The sequence below is a fragment of the Vulpes vulpes genome, unplaced genomic scaffold (assembly GCF_048418805.1).
Source record: "Vulpes vulpes isolate BD-2025 unplaced genomic scaffold, VulVul3 u000000748, whole genome shotgun sequence".
Lineage (NCBI taxonomy): Eukaryota > Metazoa > Chordata > Mammalia > Carnivora > Canidae > Vulpes > Vulpes vulpes.
Window position 1 is genome coordinate 108,393 of NW_027325757.1, and position 23,226 is coordinate 131,618.

Consider the following 23,226-nt stretch of genomic DNA (forward strand, 5'->3'; position numbering starts at 1 on the left):
GGACCGTGTGCCTGTGTTGCGTGCGCGGCGCCCACGCCCAGGCGCGGAGCGAGTCTCTCTTGTGTCTCTTGCTGTGTTGCGCGCGGCCCTTTTCGGCATGGGTGCCGGCCGCCCCCGCGTCGCTGTGGCCTTGGCTGTTGCGGGGCCGCGGAGCGCGCAGCCCGGTGCCAACGGGGCCTGAGGCCCCGGGCGGTCGGGCCATCTGGTGTCCCGGGCCCGCGGAGCGTGGACGTCGTGGCTGAGGGCCGAAGGGACGGTGGTCCGCGGGGGAGGCAGGGCATGTCCTTCGGAGAGAAGGTGCAGGCGGGCCCGGGCCGAAGGTGGGGGGGGTTGCGGGTGGCTGGGTGGCTTGGAGGCTGGGGGCGGTGCCAGGGAATTGCTAGGGGCTGGGGGCGGGCCTGGGGGCGGAGATTGGGGCGGGGCGAGGAGGGCCCGCAGGCGGGCCCGGCCCCGGCCCCGGCCCCGGCCCCGGCCCCCAAAGCCCCGCCCCGGCCCCGGCCCCCAAAGCCCCGCCCCGGCCCCCCGGAGGGGCTCGCAGGCCTGCGGAGACGGGATCCAGCCCCCGCCCGGCTCCCCCCAGCGACCGCCCCCTCCCCGCCCCGGCCCCGAGGTTCCTGCTGTCGCCCCGTCCCCTCCGTCGGCCGCCTTCGGGCCCCCGCGGCGCCCTGGGACGCGCGGCCGGCTAGGACGTGGGTGGGTGTGCTTGAAGGGCGGGCTGCGAGGGTGAAGGGCTTGAGAGGAAGAGGAGGTGGTGCATGTGTGTGGCCTCCTGCCCGTGCAGCCGGCGCCCTCGGTGCTCCGCGGCGCCCTGCGGTGCTTCCGGCGGGGCGGGGGCCATGCCACGGGTCGCCCGGAGGGGGGCGCCGCCGCCGCCGCCGCCGCCGCCGCCGCGTTGGTCGAGGGGGCGTTGGCGGCCAAGGGACAGACAGGAAGGCAGGCAAAAGGCCGAGGAAAAAAAGCCTACAGCACCCGGTATTCCCAGGCGGTCTCCCATCCAAGTACTAACCAGGCCCGACCCTGCTTAGCTTCCGAGATCAGACGAGATCGGGCGCGTTCAGGGTGGTATGGCCGTAGACGTCCGCGGCTGCCGCTGGGCGCCCCAAGAGCCTGCTCTGCGCCTCTCCGGGCCAGGCGCCCGCCGCTCCTCAGCCCTCCGCCCGCCCGATCGCGCCAGCCCGCCTGCATGCTCGCCTGCCGGCCCGACTGATTGATTGACTGACCGCCTCCCGCGCCGCGCCCGGGGTGGCGGAGGGCGCCTGCCCCGGGCCGGGCGGGGGGGGTGGGGGCCAAGACGCCTCCCGCACCCCGGAGCGGAGGCTGTCGCCGGAGCCCGGGCGCGCTCCCGTCCCCGGCCTGGCGGGCGCGTCGCCGCCGCTCGGCTCCCCGGATGGCACGCCGCCCCACCTCGGACCGCTCACTGGCTGGGGGGGTGCCGCGGGCCGGCGCCGGCCGGCTCCGGACGACCCCTGGCCTCTCCTGTTCTTCAGCCGGCCTGGCTCAAAGCCAAGCCGGGGCCGCCCGCGCCGCCGGACCCCATCCTCGGACAGGCAGGGACACAGACACAGGTGCCCACGACAGACAGACAGACACACACACACACACACACAGACGGAGGGACACGGGCACTCGGAGCTGGGCCACAAGGCCTGTGGGGGCGAGGCAGCCACCCCGCCGGAGGGGCGCAGGCCCTGGAGCTGCCTTAGGAGCCCTGGCAGCCGCGGGCCCTGCAGCCACGGTGTCAGGGATGCCGTTCTGCCCCCATTCCTGCCCATCAGCCGAACCGCCGCGGGACCGTGTGCCTGTGTTGCGTGCGCGGCGCCCACGCCCAGGCGCGGAGCGAGTCTCTCTTGTGTCTCTTGCTGTGTTGCGCGCGGCCCTTTTCGGCATGGGTGCTGGCCGCCCCCGCGTCGCTGTGGCCTTGGCTGTTGCGGGGCCGCGGAGCGCGCAGCCCGGTGCCAACGGGGCCTGAGGCCCCGGGCGGTCGGGCCATCTGGTGTCCCGGGCCCGCGGAGCGTGGACGTCGTGGCTGAGGGCCGAAGGGACGGTGGTCCGCGGGGGAGGCAGGGCATGTCCTTCGGAGAGAAGGTGCAGGCGGGCCCGGGCCGAAGGTGGGGGGGGTTGCGGGTGGCTGGGTGGCTTGGAGGCTGGGGGCGGTGCCAGGGAATTGCTAGGGGCTGGGGGCGGGCCTGGGGGCGGAGATTGGGGCGGGGCGAGGAGGGCCCGCAGGCGGGCCCGGCCCCGGCCCCGGCCCCGGCCCCGGCCCCGGCCCCCAAAGCCCCGCCCCGGCCCCGGCCCCCAAAGCCCCGCCCCGGCCCCCCGGAGGGGCTCGCAGGCCTGCGGAGACGGGATCCAGCCCCCGCCCGGCTCCCCCCAGCGACCGCCCCCTCCCCGCCCCGGCCCCGAGGTTCCTGCTGTCGCCCCGTCCCCTCCGTCGGCCGCCTTCGGGCCCCCGCGGCGCCCTGGGACGCGCGGCCGGCTAGGACGTGGGTGGGTGTGCTTGAAGGGCGGGCTGCGAGGGTGAAGGGCTTGAGAGGAAGAGGAGGTGGTGCATGTGTGTGGCCTCCTGCCCGTGCAGCCGGCGCCCTCGGTGCTCCGCGGCGCCCTGCGGTGCTTCCGGCGGGGCGGGGGCCATGCCACGGGTCGCCCGGAGGGGGGCGCCGCCGCCGCCGCCGCCGCCGCCGCCGCCGCCGCCGCCGCCGCCGCGTTGGTCGAGGGGGCGTTGGCGGCCAAGGGACAGACAGGAAGGCAGGCAAAAGGCCGAGGAAAAAAAGCCTACAGCACCCGGTATTCCCAGGCGGTCTCCCATCCAAGTACTAACCAGGCCCGACCCTGCTTAGCTTCCGAGATCAGACGAGATCGGGCGCGTTCAGGGTGGTATGGCCGTAGACGTCCGCGGCTGCCGCTGGGCGCCCCAAGAGCCTGCTCTGCGCCTCTCCGGGCCAGGCGCCCGCCGCTCCTCAGCCCTCCGCCCGCCCGATCGCGCCAGCCCGCCTGCATGCTCGCCTGCCGGCCCGACTGATTGATTGACTGACCGCCTCCCGCGCCGCGCCCGGGGTGGCGGAGGGCGCCTGCCCCGGGCCGGGCGGGGGGGGTGGGGGCCAAGACGCCTCCCGCACCCCGGAGCGGAGGCTGTCGCCGGAGCCCGGGCGCGCTCCCGTCCCCGGCCTGGTGGGCGCGTCGCCGCCGCTCGGCTCCCCGGATGGCACGCCGTCCCACCTCGGACCGCTCACTGGCTGGGGGGGTGCCGCGGGCCGGCGCCGGCCGGCTCCGGACGACCCCTGGCCTCTCCTGTTCTTCAGCCGGCCTGGCTCAAAGCCAAGCCGGGGCCGCCCGCGCCGCCGGACCCCATCCTCGGACAGGCAGGGACACAGACACAGGTGCCCACGACAGACAGACAGACACACACACACACACACACACAGACGGAGGGACACGGGCACTCGGAGCTGGGCCACAAGGCCTGTGGGGGCGAGGCAGCCACCCCGCCGGAGGGGCGCAGGCCCTGGAGCTGCCTTAGGAGCCCTGGCAGCCGCGGGCCCTGCAGCCACGGTGTCAGGGATGCCGTTCTGCCCCCATTCCTGCCCATCAGCCGAACCGCCGCGGGACCGTGTGCCTGTGTTGCGTGCGCGGCGCCCACGCCCAGGCGCGGAGCGAGTCTCTCTTGTGTCTCTTGCTGTGTTGCGCGCGGCCCTTTTCGGCATGGGTGCCGGCCGCCCCCGCGTCGCTGTGGCCTTGGCTGTTGCGGGGCCGCGGAGCGCGCAGCCCGGTGCCAACGGGGCCTGAGGCCCCGGGCGGTCGGGCCATCTGGTGTCCCGGGCCCGCGGAGCGTGGACGTCGTGGCTGAGGGCCGAAGGGACGGTGGTCCGCGGGGGAGGCAGGGCATGTCCTTCGGAGAGAAGGTGCAGGCGGGCCCGGGCCGAAGGTGGGGGGGGTTGCGGGTGGCTGGGTGGCTTGGAGGCTGGGGGCGGTGCCAGGGAATTGCTAGGGGCTGGGGGCGGGCCTGGGGGCGGAGATTGGGGCGGGGCGAGGAGGGCCCCGGCCCCCAAAGCCCCGCCCCGGCCCCCAAAGCCCCGCCCCGGCCCCGGCCCCCAAAGCCCCGCCCCGGCCCCCCGGAGGGGCTCGCAGGCCTGCGGAGACGGGATCCAGCCCCCGCCCGGCTCCCCCCAGCGACCGCCCCCTCCCCGCCCCGGCCCCGAGGTTCCTGCTGTCGCCCCGTCCCCTCCGTCGGCCGCCTTCGGGCCCCCGCGGCGCCCTGGGACGCGCGGCCGGCTAGGACGTGGGTGGGTGTGCTTGAAGGGCGGGCTGCGAGGGTGAAGGGCTTGAGAGGAAGAGGAGGTGGTGCATGTGTGTGGCCTCCTGCCCGTGCAGCCGGCGCCCTCGGTGCTCCGCGGCGCCCTGCGGTGCTTCCGGCGGGGCGGGGGCCATGCCACGGGTCGCCCGGAGGGGGGCGCCGCCGCCGCCGCCGCCGCCGCCGCCGCCGCCGCCGCCGCCGCCGCGTTGGTCGAGGGGGCGTTGGCGGCCAAGGGACAGACAGGAAGGCAGGCAAAAGGCCGAGGAAAAAAAGCCTACAGCACCCGGTATTCCCAGGCGGTCTCCCATCCAAGTACTAACCAGGCCCGACCCTGCTTAGCTTCCGAGATCAGACGAGATCGGGCGCGTTCAGGGTGGTATGGCCGTAGACGTCCGCGGCTGCCGCTGGGCGCCCCAAGAGCCTGCTCTGCGCCTCTCCGGGCCAGGCGCCCGCCGCTCCTCAGCCCTCCGCCCGCCCGATCGCGCCAGCCCGCCTGCATGCTCGCCTGCCGGCCCGACTGATTGATTGACTGACCGCCTCCCGCGCCGCGCCCGGGGTGGCGGAGGGCGCCTGCCCCGGGCCGGGCGGGGGGGGTGGGGGCCAAGACGCCTCCCGCACCCCGGAGCGGAGGCTGTCGCCGGAGCCCGGGCGCGCTCCCGTCCCCGGCCTGGCGGGCGCGTCGCCGCCGCTCGGCTCCCCGGATGGCACGCCGCCCCACCTCGGACCGCTCACTGGCTGGGGGGGTGCCGCGGGCCGGCGCCGGCCGGCTCCGGACGACCCCTGGCCTCTCCTGTTCTTCAGCCGGCCTGGCTCAAAGCCAAGCCGGAGCCGCCCGCGCCGCCGGACCCCATCCTCGGACAGGCAGGGACACAGACACAGGTGCCCACGACAGACAGACAGACACACACACACACACACACAGACGGAGGGACACGGGCACTCGGAGCTGGGCCACAAGGCCTGTGGGGGCGAGGCAGCCACCCCGCCGGAGGGGCGCAGGCCCTGGAGCTGCCTTAGGAGCCCTGGCAGCCGCGGGCCCTGCAGCCACGGTGTCAGGGATGCCGTTCTGCCCCCATTCCTGCCCATCAGCCGAACCGCCGCGGGACCGTGTGCCTGTGTTGCGTGCGCGGCGCCCACGCCCAGGCGCGGAGCGAGTCTCTCTTGTGTCTCTTGCTGTGTTGCGCGCGGCCCTTTTCGGCATGGGTGCCGGCCGCCCCCGCGTCGCTGTGGCCTTGGCTGTTGCGGGGCCGCGGAGCGCGCAGCCCGGTGCCAACGGGGCCTGAGGCCCCGGGCGGTCGGGCCATCTGGTGTCCCGGGCCCGCGGAGCGTGGACGTCGTGGCTGAGGGCCGAAGGGACGGTGGTCCGCGGGGGAGGCAGGGCATGTCCTTCGGAGAGAAGGTGCAGGCGGGCCCGGGCCGAAGGTGGGGGGGGTTGCGGGTGGCTGGGTGGCTTGGAGGCTGGGGGCGGTGCCAGGGAATTGCTAGGGGCTGGGGGCGGGCCTGGGGGCGGAGATTGGGGCGGGGCGAGGAGGGCCCCGGCCCCGGCCCCGGCCCCCAAAGCCCCGCCCCGGCCCCGGCCCCCAAAGCCCCGCCCCGGCCCCCCGGAGGGGCTCGCAGGCCTGCGGAGACGGGATCCAGCCCCCGCCCGGCTCCCCCCAGCGACCGCCCCCTCCCCGCCCCGGCCCCGAGGTTCCTGCTGTCGCCCCGTCCCCTCCGTCGGCCGCCTTCGGGCCCCCGCGGCGCCCTGGGACGCGCGGCCGGCTAGGACGTGGGTGGGTGTGCTTGAAGGGCGGGCTGCGAGGGTGAAGGGCTTGAGAGGAAGAGGAGGTGGTGCATGTGTGTGGCCTCCTGCCCGTGCAGCCGGCGCCCTCGGTGCTCCGCGGCGCCCTGCGGTGCTTCCGGCGGGGCGGGGGCCATGCCACGGGTCGCCCGGAGGGGGGCGCCGCCGCCGCCGCCGCCGCCGCCGCCGCCGCCGCCGCGTTGGTCGAGGGGGCGTTGGCGGCCAAGGGACAGACAGGAAGGCAGGCAAAAGGCCGAGGAAAAAAAGCCTACAGCACCCGGTATTCCCAGGCGGTCTCCCATCCAAGTACTAACCAGGCCCGACCCTGCTTAGCTTCCGAGATCAGACGAGATCGGGCGCGTTCAGGGTGGTATGGCCGTAGACGTCCGCGGCTGCCGCTGGGCGCCCCAAGAGCCTGCTCTGCGCCTCTCCGGGCCAGGCGCCCGCCGCTCCTCAGCCCTCCGCCCGCCCGATCGCGCCAGCCCGCCTGCATGCTCGCCTGCCGGCCCGACTGATTGATTGACTGACCGCCTCCCGCGCCACGCCCGGGGTGGCGGAGGGCGCCTGCCCCGGGCCGGGCGGGGGGGGTGGGGGCCAAGACGCCTCCCGCACCCCGGAGCGGAGGCTGTCGCCGGAGCCCGGGCGCGCTCCCGTCCCCGGCCTGGCGGGCGCGTCGCCGCCGCTCGGCTCCCCGGATGGCACGCCGCCCCACCTCGGACCGCTCACTGGCTGGGGGGGTGCCGCGGGCCGGCGCCGGCCGGCTCCGGACGACCCCTGGCCTCTCCTGTTCTTCAGCCGGCCTGGCTCAAAGCCAAGCCGGGGCCGCCCGCGCCGCCGGACCCCATCCTCGGACAGGCAGGGACACAGACACAGGTGCCCACGACAGACAGACAGACACACACACACACACACACAGACGGAGGGACACGGGCACTCGGAGCTGGGCCACAAGGCCTGTGGGGGCGAGGCAGCCACCCCGCCGGAGGGGCGCAGGCCCTGGAGCTGCCTTAGGAGCCCTGGCAGCCGCGGGCCCTGCAGCCACGGTGTCAGGGATGCCGTTCTGCCCCCATTCCTGCCCATCAGCCGAACCGCCGCGGGACCGTGTGCCTGTGTTGCGTGCGCGGCGCCCACGCCCAGGCGCGGAGCGAGTCTCTCTTGTGTCTCTTGCTGTGTTGCGCGCGGCCCTTTTCGGCATGGGTGCCGGCCGCCCCCGCGTCGCTGTGGCCTTGGCTGTTGCGGGGCCGCGGAGCGCGCAGCCCGGTGCCAACGGGGCCTGAGGCCCCGGGCGGTCGGGCCATCTGGTGTCCCGGGCCCGCGGAGCGTGGACGTCGTGGCTGAGGGCCGAAGGGACGGTGGTCCGCGGGGGAGGCAGGGCATGTCCTTCGGAGAGAAGGTGCAGGCGGGCCCGGGCCGAAGGTGGGGGGGGTTGCGGGTGGCTGGGTGGCTTGGAGGCTGGGGGCGGTGCCAGGGAATTGCTAGGGGCTGGGGGCGGGCCTGGGGGCGGAGATTGGGGCGGGGCGAGGAGGGCCCCGGCCCCGGCCCCGGCCCCCAAAGCCCCGCCCCGGCCCCGGCCCCCAAAGCCCCGCCCCGGCCCCCCGGAGGGGCTCGCAGGCCTGCGGAGACGGGATCCAGCCCCCGCCCGGCTCCCCCCAGCGACCGCCCCCTCCCCGCCCCGGCCCCGAGGTTCCTGCTGTCGCCCCGTCCCCTCCGTCGGCCGCCTTCGGGCCCCCGCGGCGCCCTGGGACGCGCGGCCGGCTAGGACGTGGGTGGGTGTGCTTGAAGGGCGGGCTGCGAGGGTGAAGGGCTTGAGAGGAAGAGGAGGTGGTGCATGTGTGTGGCCTCCTGCCCGTGCAGCCGGCGCCCTCGGTGCTCCGCGGCGCCCTGCGGTGCTTCCGGCGGGGCGGGGGCCATGCCACGGGTCGCCCGGAGGGGGGCGCCGCCGCCGCCGCCGCCGCCGCCGCCGCCGCCGCCGCGTTGGTCGAGGGGGCGTTGGCGGCCAAGGGACAGACAGGAAGGCAGGCAAAAGGCCGAGGAAAAAAAGCCTACAGCACCCGGTATTCCCAGGCGGTCTCCCATCCAAGTACTAACCAGGCCCGACCCTGCTTAGCTTCCGAGATCAGACGAGATCGGGCGCGTTCAGGGTGGTATGGCCGTAGACGTCCGCGGCTGCCGCTGGGCGCCCCAAGAGCCTGCTCTGCGCCTCTCCGGGCCAGGCGCCCGCCGCTCCTCAGCCCTCCGCCCGCCCGATCGCGCCAGCCCGCCTGCATGCTCGCCTGCCGGCCCGACTGATTGATTGACTGACCGCCTCCCGCGCCGCGCCCGGGGTGGCGGAGGGCGCCTGCCCCGGGCCGGGCGGGGGGGGTGGGGGCCAAGACGCCTCCCGCACCCCGGAGCGGAGGCTGTCGCCGGAGCCCGGGCGCGCTCCCGTCCCCGGCCTGGCGGGCGCGTCGCCGCCGCTCGGCTCCCCGGATGGCACGCCGCCCCACCTCGGACCGCTCACTGGCTGGGGGGGTGCCGCGGGCCGGCGCCGGCCGGCTCCGGACGACCCCTGGCCTCTCCTGTTCTTCAGCCGGCCTGGCTCAAAGCCAAGCCGGGGCCGCCCGCGCCGCCGGACCCCATCCTCGGACAGGCAGGGACACAGACACAGGTGCCCACGACAGACAGACAGACACACACACACACACACACACAGACGGAGGGACACGGGCACTCGGAGCTGGGCCACAAGGCCTGTGGGGGCGAGGCAGCCACCCCGCCGGAGGGGCGCAGGCCCTGGAGCTGCCTTAGGAGCCCTGGCAGCCGCGGGCCCTGCAGCCACGGTGTCAGGGATGCCGTTCTGCCCCCATTCCTGCCCATCAGCCGAACCGCCGCGGGACCGTGTGCCTGTGTTGCGTGCGCGGCGCCCACGCCCAGGCGCGGAGCGAGTCTCTCTTGTGTCTCTTGCTGTGTTGCGCGCGGCCCTTTTCGGCATGGGTGCCGGCCGCCCCCGCGTCGCTGTGGCCTTGGCTGTTGCGGGGCCGCGGAGCGCGCAGCCCGGTGCCAACGGGGCCTGAGGCCCCGGGCGGTCGGGCCATCTGGTGTCCCGGGCCCGCGGAGCGTGGACGTCGTGGCTGAGGGCCGAAGGGACGGTGGTCCGCGGGGGAGGCAGGGCATGTCCTTCGGAGAGAAGGTGCAGGCGGGCCCGGGCCGAAGGTGGGGGGGGTTGCGGGTGGCTGGGTGGCTTGGAGGCTGGGGGCGGTGCCAGGGAATTGCTAGGGGCTGGGGGCGGGCCTGGGGGCGGAGATTGGGGCGGGGCGAGGAGGGCCCGCAGGCGGGCCCGGCCCCGGCCCCGGCCCCGGCCCCCAAAGCCCCGCCCCGGCCCCGGCCCCCAAAGCCCCGCCCCGGCCCCCCGGAGGGGCTCGCAGGCCTGCGGAGACGGGATCCAGCCCCCGCCCGGCTCCCCCCAGCGACCGCCCCCTCCCCGCCCCGGCCCCGAGGTTCCTGCTGTCGCCCCGTCCCCTCCGTCGGCCGCCTTCGGGCCCCCGCGGCGCCCTGGGACGCGCGGCCGGCTAGGACGTGGGTGGGTGTGCTTGAAGGGCGGGCTGCGAGGGTGAAGGGCTTGAGAGGAAGAGGAGGTGGTGCATGTGTGTGGCCTCCTGCCCGTGCAGCCGGCGCCCTCGGTGCTCCGCGGCGCCCTGCGGTGCTTCCGGCGGGGCGGGGGCCATGCCACGGGTCGCCCGGAGGGGGGCGCCGCCGCCGCCGCCGCCGCCGCCGCCGCCGCCGCCGCCGCCGCGTTGGTCGAGGGGGCGTTGGCGGCCAAGGGACAGACAGGAAGGCAGGCAAAAGGCCGAGGAAAAAAAGCCTACAGCACCCGGTATTCCCAGGCGGTCTCCCATCCAAGTACTAACCAGGCCCGACCCTGCTTAGCTTCCGAGATCAGACGAGATCGGGCGCGTTCAGGGTGGTATGGCCGTAGACGTCCGCGGCTGCCGCTGGGCGCCCCAAGAGCCTGCTCTGCGCCTCTCCGGGCCAGGCGCCCGCCGCTCCTCAGCCCTCCGCCCGCCCGATCGCGCCAGCCCGCCTGCATGCTCGCCTGCCGGCCCGACTGATTGATTGACTGACCGCCTCCCGCGCCGCGCCCGGGGTGGCGGAGGGCGCCTGCCCCGGGCCGGGCGGGGGGGGGTGGGGGCCAAGACGCCTCCCGCACCCCGGAGCGGAGGCTGTCGCCGGAGCCCGGGCGCGCTCCCGTCCCCGGCCTGGCGGGCGCGTCGCCGCCGCTCGGCTCCCCGGATGGCACGCCGCCCCACCTCGGACCGCTCACTGGCTGGGGGGGTGCCGCGGGCCGGCGCCGGCCGGCTCCGGACGACCCCTGGCCTCTCCTGTTCTTCAGCCGGCCTGGCTCAAAGCCAAGCCGGGGCCGCCCGCGCCGCCGGACCCCATCCTCGGACAGGCAGGGACACAGACACAGGTGCCCACGACAGACAGACAGACACACACACACACACACACAGACGGAGGGACACGGGCACTCGGAGCTGGGCCACAAGGCCTGTGGGGGCGAGGCAGCCACCCCGCCGGAGGGGCGCAGGCCCTGGAGCTGCCTTAGGAGCCCTGGCAGCCGCGGGCCCTGCAGCCACGGTGTCAGGGATGCCGTTCTGCCCCCATTCCTGCCCATCAGCCGAACCGCCGCGGGACCGTGTGCCTGTGTTGCGTGCGCGGCGCCCACGCCCAGGCGCGGAGCGAGTCTCTCTTGTGTCTCTTGCTGTGTTGCGCGCGGCCCTTTTCGGCATGGGTGCCGGCCGCCCCCGCGTCGCTGTGGCCTTGGCTGTTGCGGGGCCGCGGAGCGCGCAGCCCGGTGCCAACGGGGCCTGAGGCCCCGGGCGGTCGGGCCATCTGGTGTCCCGGGCCCGCGGAGCGTGGACGTCGTGGCTGAGGGCCGAAGGGACGGTGGTCCGCGGGGGAGGCAGGGCATGTCCTTCGGAGAGAAGGTGCAGGCGGGCCCGGGCCGAAGGTGGGGGGGGTTGCGGGTGGCTGGGTGGCTTGGAGGCTGGGGGCGGTGCCAGGGAATTGCTAGGGGCTGGGGGCGGGCCTGGGGGCGGAGATTGGGGCGGGGCGAGGAGGGCCCGCAGGCGGGCCCGGCCCCGGCCCCGGCCCCGGCCCCCAAAGCCCCGCCCCGGCCCCGGCCCCCAAAGCCCCGCCCCGGCCCCCCGGAGGGGCTCGCAGGCCTGCGGAGACGGGATCCAGCCCCCGCCCGGCTCCCCCCAGCGACCGCCCCCTCCCCGCCCCGGCCCCGAGGTTCCTGCTGTCGCCCCGTCCCCTCCGTCGGCCGCCTTCGGGCCCCCGCGGCGCCCTGGGACGCGCGGCCGGCTAGGACGTGGGTGGGTGTGCTTGAAGGGCGGGCTGCGAGGGTGAAGGGCTTGAGAGGAAGAGGAGGTGGTGCATGTGTGTGGCCTCCTGCCCGTGCAGCCGGCGCCCTCGGTGCTCCGCGGCGCCCTGCGGTGCTTCCGGCGGGGCGGGGGCCATGCCACGGGTCGCCCGGAGGGGGGCGCCGCCGCCGCCGCCGCCGCCGCCGCCGCCGCCGCCGCGTTGGTCGAGGGGGCGTTGGCGGCCAAGGGACAGACAGGAAGGCAGGCAAAAGGCCGAGGAAAAAAAGCCTACAGCACCCGGTATTCCCAGGCGGTCTCCCATCCAAGTACTAACCAGGCCCGACCCTGCTTAGCTTCCGAGATCAGACGAGATCGGGCGCGTTCAGGGTGGTATGGCCGTAGACGTCCGCGGCTGCCGCTGGGCGCCCCAAGAGCCTGCTCTGCGCCTCTCCGGGCCAGGCGCCCGCCGCTCCTCAGCCCTCCGCCCGCCCGATCGCGCCAGCCCGCCTGCATGCTCGCCTGCCGGCCCGACTGATTGATTGACTGACCGCCTCCCGCGCCGCGCCCGGGGTGGCGGAGGGCGCCTGCCCCGGGCCGGGCGGGGGGGGTGGGGGCCAAGACGCCTCCCGCACCCCGGAGCGGAGGCTGTCGCCGGAGCCCGGGCGCGCTCCCGTCCCCGGCCTGGCGGGCGCGTCGCCGCCGCTCGGCTCCCCGGATGGCACGCCGCCCCACCTCGGACCGCTCACTGGCTGGGGGGGTGCCGCGGGCCGGCGCCGGCCGGCTCCGGACGACCCCTGGCCTCTCCTGTTCTTCAGCCGGCCTGGCTCAAAGCCAAGCCGGGGCCGCCCGCGCCGCCGGACCCCATCCTCGGACAGGCAGGGACACAGACACAGGTGCCCACGACAGACAGACAGACACACACACACACACACACACAGACGGAGGGACACGGGCACTCGGAGCTGGGCCACAAGGCCTGTGGGGGCGAGGCAGCCACCCCGCCGGAGGGGCGCAGGCCCTGGAGCTGACTTAGGAGCCCTGGCAGCCGCGGGCCCTGCAGCCACGGTGTCAGGGATGCCGTTCTGCCCCCATTCCTACCCATCAGCCGAACCGCCGCGGGACCGTGTGCCTGTGTTGCGTGCGCGGCGCCCACGCCCAGGCGCGGAGCGAGTCTCTCTTGTGTCTCTTGCTGTGTTGCGCGCGGCCCTTTTCGGCATGGGTGCCGGCCGCCCCCGCGTCGCTGTGGCCTTGGCTGTTGCGGGGCCGCGGAGCGCGCAGCCTGGTGCCAACGGGGCCTGAGGCCCCGGGCGGTCGGGCCATCTGGTGTCCCGGGCCCGCGGAGCGTGGACGTCGTGGCTGAGGGCCGAAGGGACGGTGGTCCGCGGGGGAGGCAGGGCATGTCCTTCGGAGAGAAGGTGCAGGCGGGCCCGGGCCGAAGGTGGGGGGGGTTGCGGGTGGCTGGGTGGCTTGGAGGCTGGGGGCGGTGCCAGGGAATTGCTAGGGGCTGGGGGCGGGCCTGGGGGCGGAGATTGGGGCGGGGCGAGGAGGGCCCGCAGGCGGGCCCGGCCCCGGCCCCGGCCCCGGCCCCCAAAGCCCCGCCCCGGCCCCGGCCCCCAAAGCCCCGCCCCGGCCCCCCGGAGGGGCTCGCAGGCCTGCGGAGACGGGATCCAGCCCCCGCCCGGCTCCCCCCAGCGACCGCCCCCTCCCCGCCCCGGCCCCGAGGTTCCTGCTGTCGCCCCGTCCCCTCCGTCGGCCGCCTTCGGGCCCCCGCGGCGCCCTGGGACGCGCAGCCGGCTAGGACGTGGGTGGGTGTGCTTGAAGGGCGGGCTGCGAGGGTGAAGGGCTTGAGAGGAAGAGGAGGTGGTGCATGTGTGTGGCCTCCTGCCCGTGCAGCCGGCGCCCTCGGTGCTCCGCGGCGCCCTGCGGTGCTTCCGGCGGGGCGGGGGCCATGCCACGGGTCGCCCGGAGGGGGGCGCCGCCGCCGCCGCCGCCGCCGCCGCCGCCGCCGCCGCCGCCGCCGCGTTGGTCGAGGGGGCGTTGGCGGCCAAGGGACAGACAGGAAGGCAGGCAAAAGGCCGAGGAAAAAAAGCCTACAGCACCCGGTATTCCCAGGCGGTCTCCCATCCAAGTACTAACCAGGCCCGACCCTGCTTAGCTTCCGAGATCAGACGAGATCGGGCGCGTTCAGGGTGGTATGGCCGTAGACGTCCGCGGCTGCCGCTGGGCGCCCCAAGAGCCTGCTCTGCGCCTCTCCGGGCCAGGCGCCCGCCGCTCCTCAGCCCTCCGCCCGCCCGATCGCGCCAGCCCGCCTGCATGCTCGCCTGCCGGCCCGACTGATTGATTGACTGACCGCCTCCCGCGCCGCGCCCGGGGTGGCGGAGGGCGCCTGCCCCGGGCCGGGCGGGGGGGTGGGGGCCAAGACGCCTCCCGCACCCCGGAGCGGAGGCTGTCGCCGGAGCCCGGGCGCGCTCCCGTCCCCGGCCTGGCGGGCGCGTCGCCGCCGCTCGGCTCCCCGGATGGCACGCCGCCCCACCTCGGACCGCTCACTGGCTGGGGGGGTGCCGCGGGCCGGCGCCGGCCGGCTCCGGACGACCCCTGGCCTCTCCTGTTCTTCAGCCGGCCTGGCTCAAAGCCAAGCCGGGGCCGCCCGCGCCGCCGGACCCCATCCTCGGACAGGCAGGGACACAGACACAGGTGCCCACGACAGACAGACAGACACACACACACACACACACAGACGGAGGGACACGGGCACTCGGAGCTGGGCCACAAGGCCTGTGGGGGCGAGGCAGCCACCCCGCCGGAGGGGCGCAGGCCCTGGAGCTGCCTTAGGAGCCCTGGCAGCCGCGGGCCCTGCAGCCACGGTGTCAGGGATGCCGTTCTGCCCCCATTCCTGCCCATCAGCCGAACCGCCGCGGGACCGTGTGCCTGTGTTGCGTGCGCGGCGCCCACGCCCAGGCGCGGAGCGAGTCTCTCTTGTGTCTCTTGCTGTGTTGCGCGCGGCCCTTTTCGGCATGGGTGCCGGCCGCCCCCGCGTCGCTGTGGCCTTGGCTGTTGCGGGGCCGCGGAGCGCGCAGCCCGGTGCCAACGGGGCCTGAGGCCCCGGGCGGTCGGGCCATCTGGTGTCCCGGGCCCGCGGAGCGTGGACGTCGTGGCTGAGGGCCGAAGGGACGGTGGTCCGCGGGGGAGGCAGGGCATGTCCTTCGGAGAGAAGGTGCAGGCGGGCCCGGGCCGAAGGTGGGGGGGGTTGCGGGTGGCTGGGTGGCTTGGAGGCTGGGGGCGGTGCCAGGGAATTGCTAGGGGCTGGGGGCGGGCCTGGGGGCGGAGATTGGGGCGGGGCGAGGAGGGCCCCAGCCCCGGCCCCGGCCCCCAAAGCCCCGCCCCGGCCCCGGCCCCCAAAGCCCCGCCCCGGCCCCCCGGAGGGGCTCGCAGGCCTGCGGAGACGGGATCCAGCCCCCGCCCGGCTCCCCCCAGCGACCGCCCCCTCCCCGCCCCGGCCCCGAGGTTCCTGCTGTCGCCCCGTCCCCTCCGTCGGCCGCCTTCGGGCCCCCGCGGCGCCCTGGGACGCGCGGCCGGCTAGGACGTGGGTGGGTGTGCTTGAAGGGCGGGCTGCGAGGGTGAAGGGCTTGAGAGGAAGAGGAGGTGGTGCATGTGTGTGGCCTCCTGCCCGTGCAGCCGGCGCCCTCGGTGCTCCGCGGCGCCCTGCGGTGCTTCCGGCGGGGCGGGGGCCATGCCACGGGTCGCCCGGAGGGGGGCGCCGCCGCCGCCGCCGCCGCCGCCGCCGCCGCCGCCGCGTTGGTCGAGGGGGCGTTGGCGGCCAAGGGACAGACAGGAAGGCAGGCAAAAGGCCGAGGAAAAAAAGCCTACAGCACCCGGTATTCCCAGGCGGTCTCCCATCCAAGTACTAACCAGGCCCGACCCTGCTTAGCTTCCGAGATCAGACGAGATCGGGCGCGTTCAGGGTGGTATGGCCGTAGACGTCCGCGGCTGCCGCTGGGCGCCCCAAGAGCCTGCTCTGCGCCTCTCCGGGCCAGGCGCCCGCCGCTCCTCAGCCCTCCGCCCGCCCGATCGCGCCAGCCCGCCTGCATGCTCGCCTGCCGGCCCGACTGATTGATTGACTGACCGCCTCCCGCGCCGCGCCCGGGGTGGCGGAGGGCGCCTGCCCCGGGCCGGGCGGGGGGGGTGGGGGCCAAGACGCCTCCCGCACCCCGGAGCGGAGGCTGTCGCCGGAGCCCGGGCGCGCTCCCGTCCCCGGCCTGGCGGGCGCGTCGCCGCCGCTCGGCTCCCCGGATGGCACGCCGCCCCACCTCGGACCGCTCACTGGCTGGGGGGGTGCCGCGGGCCGGCGCCGGCCGGCTCCGGACGACCCCTGGCCTCTCCTGTTCTTCAGCCGGCCTGGCTCAAAGCCAAGCCGGGGCCGCCCGCGCCGCCGGACCCCATCCTCGGACAGGCAGGGACACAGACACAGGTGCCCACGACAGACAGACAGACACACACACACACACACACAGACGGAGGGACACGGGCACTCGGAGCTGGGCCACAAGGCCTGTGGGGGCGAGGCAGCCACCCCGCCGGAGGGGCGCAGGCCCTGGAGCTGCCTTAGGAGCCCTGGCAGCCGCGGGCCCTGCAGCCACGGTGTCAGGGATGCCGTTCTGCCCCCATTCCTGCCCATCAGCCGAACCGCCGCGGGACCGTGTGCCTGTGTTGCGTGCGCGGCGCCCACGCCCAGGCGCGGAGCGAGTCTCTCTTGTGTCTCTTGCTGTGTTGCGCGCGGCCCTTTTCGGCATGGGTGCCGGCCGCCCCCGCGTCGCTGTGGCCTTGGCTGTTGCGGGGCCGCGGAGCGCGCAGCCCGGTGCCAACGGGGCCTGAGGCCCCGGGCGGTCGGGCCATCTGGTGTCCCGGGCCCGCGGAGCGTGGACGTCGTGGCTGAGGGCCGAAGGGACGGTGGTCCGCGGGGGAGGCAGGGCATGTCCTTCGGAGAGAAGGTGCAGGCGGGCCCGGGCCGAAGGTGGGGGGGGTTGCGGGTGGCTGGGTGGCTTGGAGGCTGGGGGCGGTGCCAGGGAATTGCTAGGGGCTGGGGGCGGGCCTGGGGGCGGAGATTGGGGCGGGGCGAGGAGGGCCCGCAGGCGGGCCCGGCCCCGGCCCCGGCCCCGGCCCCCAAAGCCCCGCCCCGGCCCCGGCCCCCAAAGCCCCGCCCCGGCCCCCCGGAGGGGCTCGCAGGCCTGCGGAGACGGGATCCAGCCCCCGCCCGGCTCCCCCCAGCGACCGCCCCCTCCCCGCCCCGGCCCCGAGGTTCCTGCTGTCGCCCCGTCCCCTCCGTCGGCCGCCTTCGGGCCCCCGCGGCGCCCTGGGACGCGCGGCCGGCTAGGACGTGGGTGGGTGTGCTTGAAGGGCGGGCTGCGAGGGTGAAGGGCTTGAGAGGAAGAGGAGGTGGTGCATGTGTGTGGCCTCCTGCCCGTGCAGCCGGCGCCCTCGGTGCTCCGCGGCGCCCTGCGGTGCTTCCGGCGGGGCGGGGGCCATGCCACGGGTCGCCCGGAGGGGGGCGCCGCCGCCGCCGCCGCCGCCGCCGCCGCGTTGGTCGAGGGGGCGTTGGCGGCCAAGGGACAGACAGGAAGGCAGGCAAAAGGCCGAGGAAAAAAAGCCTACAGCACCCGGTATTCCCAGGCGGTCTCCCATCCAAGTACTAACCAGGCCCGACCCTGCTTAGCTTCCGAGATCAGACGAGATCGGGCGCGTTCAGGGTGGTATGGCCGTAGACGTCCGCGGCTGCCGCTGGGCGCCCCAAGAGCCTGCTCTGCGCCTCTCCGGGCCAGGCGCCCGCCGCTCCTCAGCCCTCCGCCCGCCCGATCGCGCCAGCCCGCCTGCATGCTCGCCTGCCGGCCCGACTGATTGATTGACTGACCGCCTCCCGCGCCACGCCCGGGGTGGCGGAGGGCGCCTGCCCCGGGCCGGGCGGGGGGGGTGGGGGCCAAGACGCCTCCCGCACCCCGGAGCGGAGGCTGTCGCCGGAGCCCGGGCGCGCTCCCGTCCCCGGCCTGGCGGGCGCGTCGCCGCCGCTCGGCTCCCCGGATGGCACGCCGCCCCACCTCGGACCGCTCACTGGCTGGGGGGGTGCCGCGGGCCGGCGCCGGCCGGCTCCGGACGACCCCTGGCCTCTCCTGTTCTTCAGCCGGCCTGGCTCAAAGCCAAGCCGGGGCCGCCCGCGCCGCCGGACCCCATCCTCGGACAGGCAGGGACACAGACACAGGTGCCCACGACAGACAGACAGACACACACACACACACACACAGACGGAGGGACACGGGCACTCGGAGCTGGGCCACAAGGCCTGTGGGGGCGAGGCAGCCACCCCGCCGGAGGGGCGCAGGCCCTGGAGCTGCCTTAGGAGCCCTGGCAGCCGCGGGCCCTGCAGCCACGGTGTCAGGGATGCCGTTCTGCCCCCATTCCTGCCCATCAGCCGAACCGCCGCGGGACCGTGTGCCTGTGTTGCGTGCGCGGCGCCCACGCCCAGGCGCGGAGCGAGTCTCTCTTGTGTCTCTTGCTGTGTTGCGCGCGGCCCTTTTCGGCATGGGTGCCGGCCGCCCCCGCGTCGCTGTGGCCTTGGCTGTTGCGGGGCCGCGGAGCGCGCAGCCCGGTGCCAACGGGGCCTGAGGCCCCGGGCGGTCGGGCCATCTGGTGTCCCGGGCCCGCGGAGCGTGGACGTCGTGGCTGAGGGCCGAAGGGACGGTGGTCCGCGGGGGAGGCAGGGCATGTCCTTCGGAGAGAAGGTGCAGGCGGGCCCGGGCCGAAGGTGGGGGGGGTTGCGGGTGGCTGGGTGGCTTGGAGGCTGGGGGCGGTGCCAGGGAATTGCTAGGGGCTGGGGGCGGGCCTGGGGGCGGAGATTGGGGCGGGGCGAGGAGGGCCCGCAGGCGGGCCCGGCCCCGGCCCCGGCCCCGGCCCCCAAAGCCCCGCCCCGGCCCCGGCCCCCAAAGCCCCGCCCCGGCCCCCCGGAGGGGCTCGCAGGCCTGCGGAGACGGGATCCAGCCCCCGCCCGGCTCCCCCCAGCGACCGCCCCCTCCCCGCCCCGGCCCCGAGGTTCCTGCTGTCGCCCCGTCCCCTCCGTCGGCCGCCTTCGGGCCCCCGCGGCGCCCTGGGACGCGCGGCCGGCTAGGACGTGGGTGGGTGTGCTTGAAGGGCGGGCTGCGAGGGTGAAGGGCTTGAGAGGAAGAGGAGGTGGTGCATGTGTGTGGCCTCCTGCCCGTGCAGCCGGCGCCCTCGGTGCTCCGCGGCGCCCTGCGGTGCTTCCGGCGGGGCGGGGGCCATGCCACGGGTCGCCCGGAGGGGGGCGCCGCCGCCGCCGCCGCCGCCGCCGCCGCGTTGGTCGAGGGGGCGTTGGCGGCCAAGGGACAGACAGGAAGGCAGGCAAAAGGCCGAGGAAAAAAAGCCTACAGCACCCGGTATTCCCAGGCGGTCTCCCATCCAAGTACTAACCAGGCCCGACCCTGCTTAGCTTCCGAGATCAGACGAGATCGGGCGCGTTCAGGGTGGTATGGCCGTAGACGTCCGCGGCTGCCGCTGGGCGCCCCAAGAGCCTGCTCTGCGCCTCTCCGGGCCAGGCGCCCGCCGCTCCTCAGCCCTCCGCCCGCCCGATCGCGCCAGCCCGCCTGCATGCTCGCCTGCCGGCCCGACTGATTGATTGACTGACCGCCTCCCGCGCCGCGCCCGGGGTGGCGGAGGGCGCCTGCCCCGGGCCGGGCGGGGGGGTGGGGGCCAAGACGCCTCCCGCACCCCGGAGCGGAGGCTGTCGCCGGAGCCCGGGCGCGCTCCCGTCCCCGGCCTGGCGGGCGCGTCGCCGCCGCTCGGCTCCCCGGATGGCACGCCGCCCCACCTCGGACCGCTCACTGGCTGGGGGGGTGCCGCGGGCCGGCGCCGGCCGGCTCCGGACGACCCCTGGCCTCTCCTGTTCTTCAGCCGGCCTGGCTCAAAGCCAAGCCGGGGCCGCCCGCGCCGCCGGACCCCATCCTCGGACAGGCAGGGACACAGACACAGGTGCCCACGACAGACAGACAGACACACACACACACACACACAGACGGAGGGACACGGGCACTCGGAGCTGGGCCACAAGGCCTGTGGGGGCGAGGCAGCCACCCCGCCGGAGGGGCGCAGGCCCTGGAGCTGCCTTAGGAGCCCTGGCAGCCGCGGGCCCTGCAGCCACGGTGTCAGGGATGCCGTTCTGCCCCCATTCCTGCCCATCAGCCGAACCGCCGCGGGACCGTGTGCCTGTGTTGCGTGCGCGGCGCCCACGCCCAGGCGCGGAGCGAGTCTCTCTTGTGTCTCTTGCTGTGTTGCGCGCGGCCCTTTTCGGCATGGGTGCCGGCCGCCCCCGCGTCGCTGTGGCCTTGGCTGTTGCGGGGCCGCGGAGCGCGCAGCCCGGTGCCAACGGGGCCTGAGGCCCCGGGCGGTCGGGCCATCTGGTGTCCCGGGCCCGCGGAGCGTGGACGTCGTGGCTGAGGGCCGAAGGGACGGTGGTCCGCGGGGGAGGCAGGGCATGTCCTTCGGAGAGAAGGTGCAGGCGGGCCCGGGCCGAAGGTGGGGGGGGTTGCGGGTGGCTGGGTGGCTTGGAGGCTGGGGGCGGTGCCAGGGAATTGCTAGGGGCTGGGGGCGGGCCTGGGGGCGGAGATTGGGGCGGGGCGAGGAGGGCCCGCAGGCGGGCCCGGCCCCGGCCCCGGCCCCGGCCCCCAAAGCCCCGCCCCGGCCCCGGCCCCCAAAGCCCCGCCCCGGCCCCCCGGAGGGGCTCGCAGGCCTGCGGAGACGGGATCCAGCCCCCGCCCGGCTCCCCCCAGCGACCGCCCCCTCCCCGCCCCGGCCCCGAGGTTCCTGCTGTCGCCCCGTCCCCTCCGTCGGCCGCCTTCGGGCCCCCGCGGCGCCCTGGGACGCGCGGCCGGCTAGGACGTGGGTGGGTGTGCTTGAAGGGCGGGCTGCGAGGGTGAAGGGCTTGAGAGGAAGAGGAGGTGGTGCATGTGTGTGGCCTCCTGCCCGTGCAGCCGGCGCCCTCGGTGCTCCGCGGCGCCCTGCGGTGCTTCCGGCGGGGCGGGGGCCATGCCACGGGTCGCCCGGAGGGGGGCGCCGCCGCCGCCGCCGCCGCCGCCGCCGCCGCCGCCGCGTTGGTCGAGGGGGCGTTGGCGGCCAAGGGACAGACAGGAAGGCAGGCAAAAGGCCGAGGAAAAAAAGCCTACAGCACCCGGTATTCCCAGGCGGTCTCCCATCCAAGTACTAACCAGGCCCGACCCTGCTTAGCTTCCGAGATCAGACGAGATCGGGCGCGTTCAGGGTGGTATGGCCGTAGACGTCCGCGGCTGCCGCTGGGCGCCCCAAGAGCCTGCTCTGCGCCTCTCCGGGCCAGGCGCCCGCCGCTCCTCAGCCCTCCGCCCGCCCGATCGCGCCAGCCCGCCTGCATGCTCGCCTGCCGGCCCGACTGATTGATTGACTGACCGCCTCCCGCGCCGCGCCCGGGGTGGCGGAGGGCGCCTGCCCCGGGCCGGGCGGGGGGGGTGGGGGCCAAGACGCCTCCCGCACCCCGGAGCGGAGGCTGTCGCCGGAGCCCGGGCGCGCTCCCGTCCCCGGCCTGGCGGGCGCGTCGCCGCCGCTCGGCTCCCCGGATGGCACGCCGCCCCACCTCGGACCGCTCACTGGCTGGGGGGGTGCCGCGGGCCGGCGCCGGCCGGCTCCGGACGACCCCTGGCCTCTCCTGTTCTTCAGCCGGCCTGGCTCAAAGCCAAGCCGGGGCCGCCCGCGCCGCCGGACCCCATCCTCGGACAGGCAGGGACACAGACACAGGTGCCCACGACAGACAGACAGACACACACACACACACACACAGACGGAGGGACACGGGCACTCGGAGCTGGGCCACAAGGCCTGTGGGGGCGAGGCAGCCACCCCGCCGGAGGGGCGCAGGCCCTGGAGCTGCCTTAGGAGCCCTGGCAGCCGCGGGCCCTGCAGCCACGGTGTCAGGGATGCCGTTCTGCCCCCATTCCTGCCCATCAGCCGAACCGCCGCGGGACCGTGTGCCTGTGTTGCGTGCGCGGCGCCCACGCCCAGGCGCGGAGCGAGTCTCTCTTGTGTCTCTTGCTGTGTTGCGCGCGGCCCTTTTCGGCATGGGTGCCGGCCGCCCCCGCGTCGCTGTGGCCTTGGCTGTTGCGGGGCCGCGGAGCGCGCAGCCCGGTGCCAACGGGGCCTGAGGCCCCGGGCGGTCGGGCCATCTGGTGTCCCGGGCCCGCGGAGCGTGGACGTCGTGGCTGAGGGCCGAAGGGACGGTGGTCCGCGGGGGAGGCAGGGCATGTCCTTCGGAGAGAAGGTGCAGGCGGGCCCGGGCCGAAGGTGGGGGGGGTTGCGGGTGGCTGGGTGGCTTGGAGGCTGGGGGCGGTGCCAGGGAATTGCTAGGGGCTGGGGGCGGGCCTGGGGGCGGAGATTGGGGCGGGGCGAGGAGGGCCCCGGCCCCGGCCCCGGCCCCCAAAGCCCCGCCCCGGCCCCGACCCCAAAGCCCCGCCCCGGCCCCCCGGAGGGGCTCGCAGGCCTGCGGAGACGGGATCCAGCCCCCGCCCGGCTCCCCCCAGCGACCGCCCCCTCCCCGCCCCGGCCCCGAGGTTCCTGCTGTCGCCCCGTCCCCTCCGTCGGCCGCCTTCGGGCCCCCGCGGCGCCCTGGGACGCGCGGCCGGCTAGGACGTGGGTGGGTGTGCTTGAAGGGCGGGCTGCGAGGGTGAAGGGCTTGAGAGGAAGAGGAGGTGGTGCATGTGTGTGGCCTCCTGCCCGTGCAGCCGGCGCCCTCGGTGCTCCGCGGCGCCCTGCGGTGCTTCCGGCGGGGCGGGGGCCATGCCACGGGTCGCCCGGAGGGGGGCGCCGCCGCCGCCGCCGCCGCCGCCGCCGCGTTGGTCGAGGGGGCGTTGGCGGCCAAGGGACAGACAGGAAGGCAGGCAAAAGGCCGAGGAAAAAAAGCCTACAGCACCCGGTATTCCCAGGCGGTCTCCCATCCAAGTACTAACCAGGCCCGACCCTGCTTAGCTTCCGAGATCAGACGAGATCGGGCGCGTTCAGGGTGGTATGGCCGTAGACGTCCGCGGCTGCCGCTGGGCGCCCCAAGAGCCTGCTCTGCGCCTCTCCGGGCCAGGCGCCCGCCGCTCCTCAGCCCTCCGCCCGCCCGATCGCGCCAGCCCGCCTGCATGCTCGCCTGCCGGCCCGACTGATTGATTGACTGACCGCCTCCCGCGCCGCGCCCGGGGTGGCGGAGGGCGCCTGCCCCGGGCCGGGCGGGGGGGGTGGGGGCCAAGACGCCTCCCGCACCCCGGAGCGGAGGCTGTCGCCGGAGCCCGGGCGCGCTCCCGTCCCCGGCCTGGCGGGCGCGTCGCCGCCGCTCGGCTCCCCGGATGGCACGCCGCCCCACCTCGGACCGCTCACTGGCTGGGGGGGTGCCGCGGGCCGGCGCCGGCCGGCTCCGGACGACCCCTGGCCTCTCCTGTTCTTCAGCCGGCCTGGCTCAAAGCCAAGCCGGGGCCGCCCGCGCCGCCGGACCCCATCCTCGGACAGGCAGGGACACAGACACAGGTGCCCACGACAGACAGACAGACACACACACACACACACACAGACGGAGGGACACGGGCACTCGGAGCTGGGCCACAAGGCCTGTGGGGGCGAGGCAGCCACCCCGCCGGAGGGGCGCAGGCCCTGGAGCTGCCTTAGGAGCCCTGGCAGCCGCGGGCCCTGCAGCCACGGTGTCAGGGATGCCGTTCTGCCCCCATTCCTGCCCATCAGCCGAACCGCCGCGG

The 23,226-nt window shown here is 76.2% G+C and overlaps 13 non-coding genes across 13 annotated transcripts; all 13 read right to left on the minus strand.

The window, feature by feature from the left end:
• Positions 1–957: 957 nt before the first annotated feature.
• Positions 958–1,076, minus strand: LOC140597035 (5S ribosomal RNA). Its single transcript, XR_011998903.1, has one exon. It is a non-coding gene; the product is annotated as a 5S ribosomal RNA (ribosomal RNA).
• Positions 1,077–2,769: 1,693 nt separating this feature from the next.
• Positions 2,770–2,888, minus strand: LOC140597036 (5S ribosomal RNA). Its single transcript, XR_011998904.1, has one exon. It is a non-coding gene; the product is annotated as a 5S ribosomal RNA (ribosomal RNA).
• A 1,674-nt stretch (positions 2,889–4,562) lies between these two features.
• LOC140597037 (5S ribosomal RNA) lies at positions 4,563–4,681 on the minus strand. The gene has a single exon (XR_011998905.1). It is a non-coding gene; the product is annotated as a 5S ribosomal RNA (ribosomal RNA).
• A 1,655-nt stretch (positions 4,682–6,336) lies between these two features.
• LOC140597038 (5S ribosomal RNA) lies at positions 6,337–6,455 on the minus strand. The gene has a single exon (XR_011998906.1). It is a non-coding gene; the product is annotated as a 5S ribosomal RNA (ribosomal RNA).
• Positions 6,456–8,110: 1,655 nt separating this feature from the next.
• On the minus strand, positions 8,111–8,229 carry LOC140597039 (5S ribosomal RNA). The gene has a single exon (XR_011998907.1). It is a non-coding gene; the product is annotated as a 5S ribosomal RNA (ribosomal RNA).
• Positions 8,230–9,909: 1,680 nt separating this feature from the next.
• LOC140597041 (5S ribosomal RNA) lies at positions 9,910–10,028 on the minus strand. Its single transcript, XR_011998909.1, has one exon. It is a non-coding gene; the product is annotated as a 5S ribosomal RNA (ribosomal RNA).
• Positions 10,029–11,701: 1,673 nt separating this feature from the next.
• On the minus strand, positions 11,702–11,820 carry LOC140597043 (5S ribosomal RNA). The gene has a single exon (XR_011998910.1). It is a non-coding gene; the product is annotated as a 5S ribosomal RNA (ribosomal RNA).
• A 1,683-nt stretch (positions 11,821–13,503) lies between these two features.
• On the minus strand, positions 13,504–13,622 carry LOC140597044 (5S ribosomal RNA). Its single transcript, XR_011998911.1, has one exon. It is a non-coding gene; the product is annotated as a 5S ribosomal RNA (ribosomal RNA).
• Positions 13,623–15,276: 1,654 nt separating this feature from the next.
• LOC140597045 (5S ribosomal RNA) lies at positions 15,277–15,395 on the minus strand. The gene has a single exon (XR_011998912.1). It is a non-coding gene; the product is annotated as a 5S ribosomal RNA (ribosomal RNA).
• Positions 15,396–17,058: 1,663 nt separating this feature from the next.
• On the minus strand, positions 17,059–17,177 carry LOC140597046 (5S ribosomal RNA). The gene has a single exon (XR_011998913.1). It is a non-coding gene; the product is annotated as a 5S ribosomal RNA (ribosomal RNA).
• Positions 17,178–18,840: 1,663 nt separating this feature from the next.
• On the minus strand, positions 18,841–18,959 carry LOC140597047 (5S ribosomal RNA). The gene has a single exon (XR_011998914.1). It is a non-coding gene; the product is annotated as a 5S ribosomal RNA (ribosomal RNA).
• Positions 18,960–20,630: 1,671 nt separating this feature from the next.
• On the minus strand, positions 20,631–20,749 carry LOC140597048 (5S ribosomal RNA). Its single transcript, XR_011998915.1, has one exon. It is a non-coding gene; the product is annotated as a 5S ribosomal RNA (ribosomal RNA).
• Positions 20,750–22,394: 1,645 nt separating this feature from the next.
• On the minus strand, positions 22,395–22,513 carry LOC140597049 (5S ribosomal RNA). Its single transcript, XR_011998916.1, has one exon. It is a non-coding gene; the product is annotated as a 5S ribosomal RNA (ribosomal RNA).
• Positions 22,514–23,226: the final 713 nt, after the last annotated feature.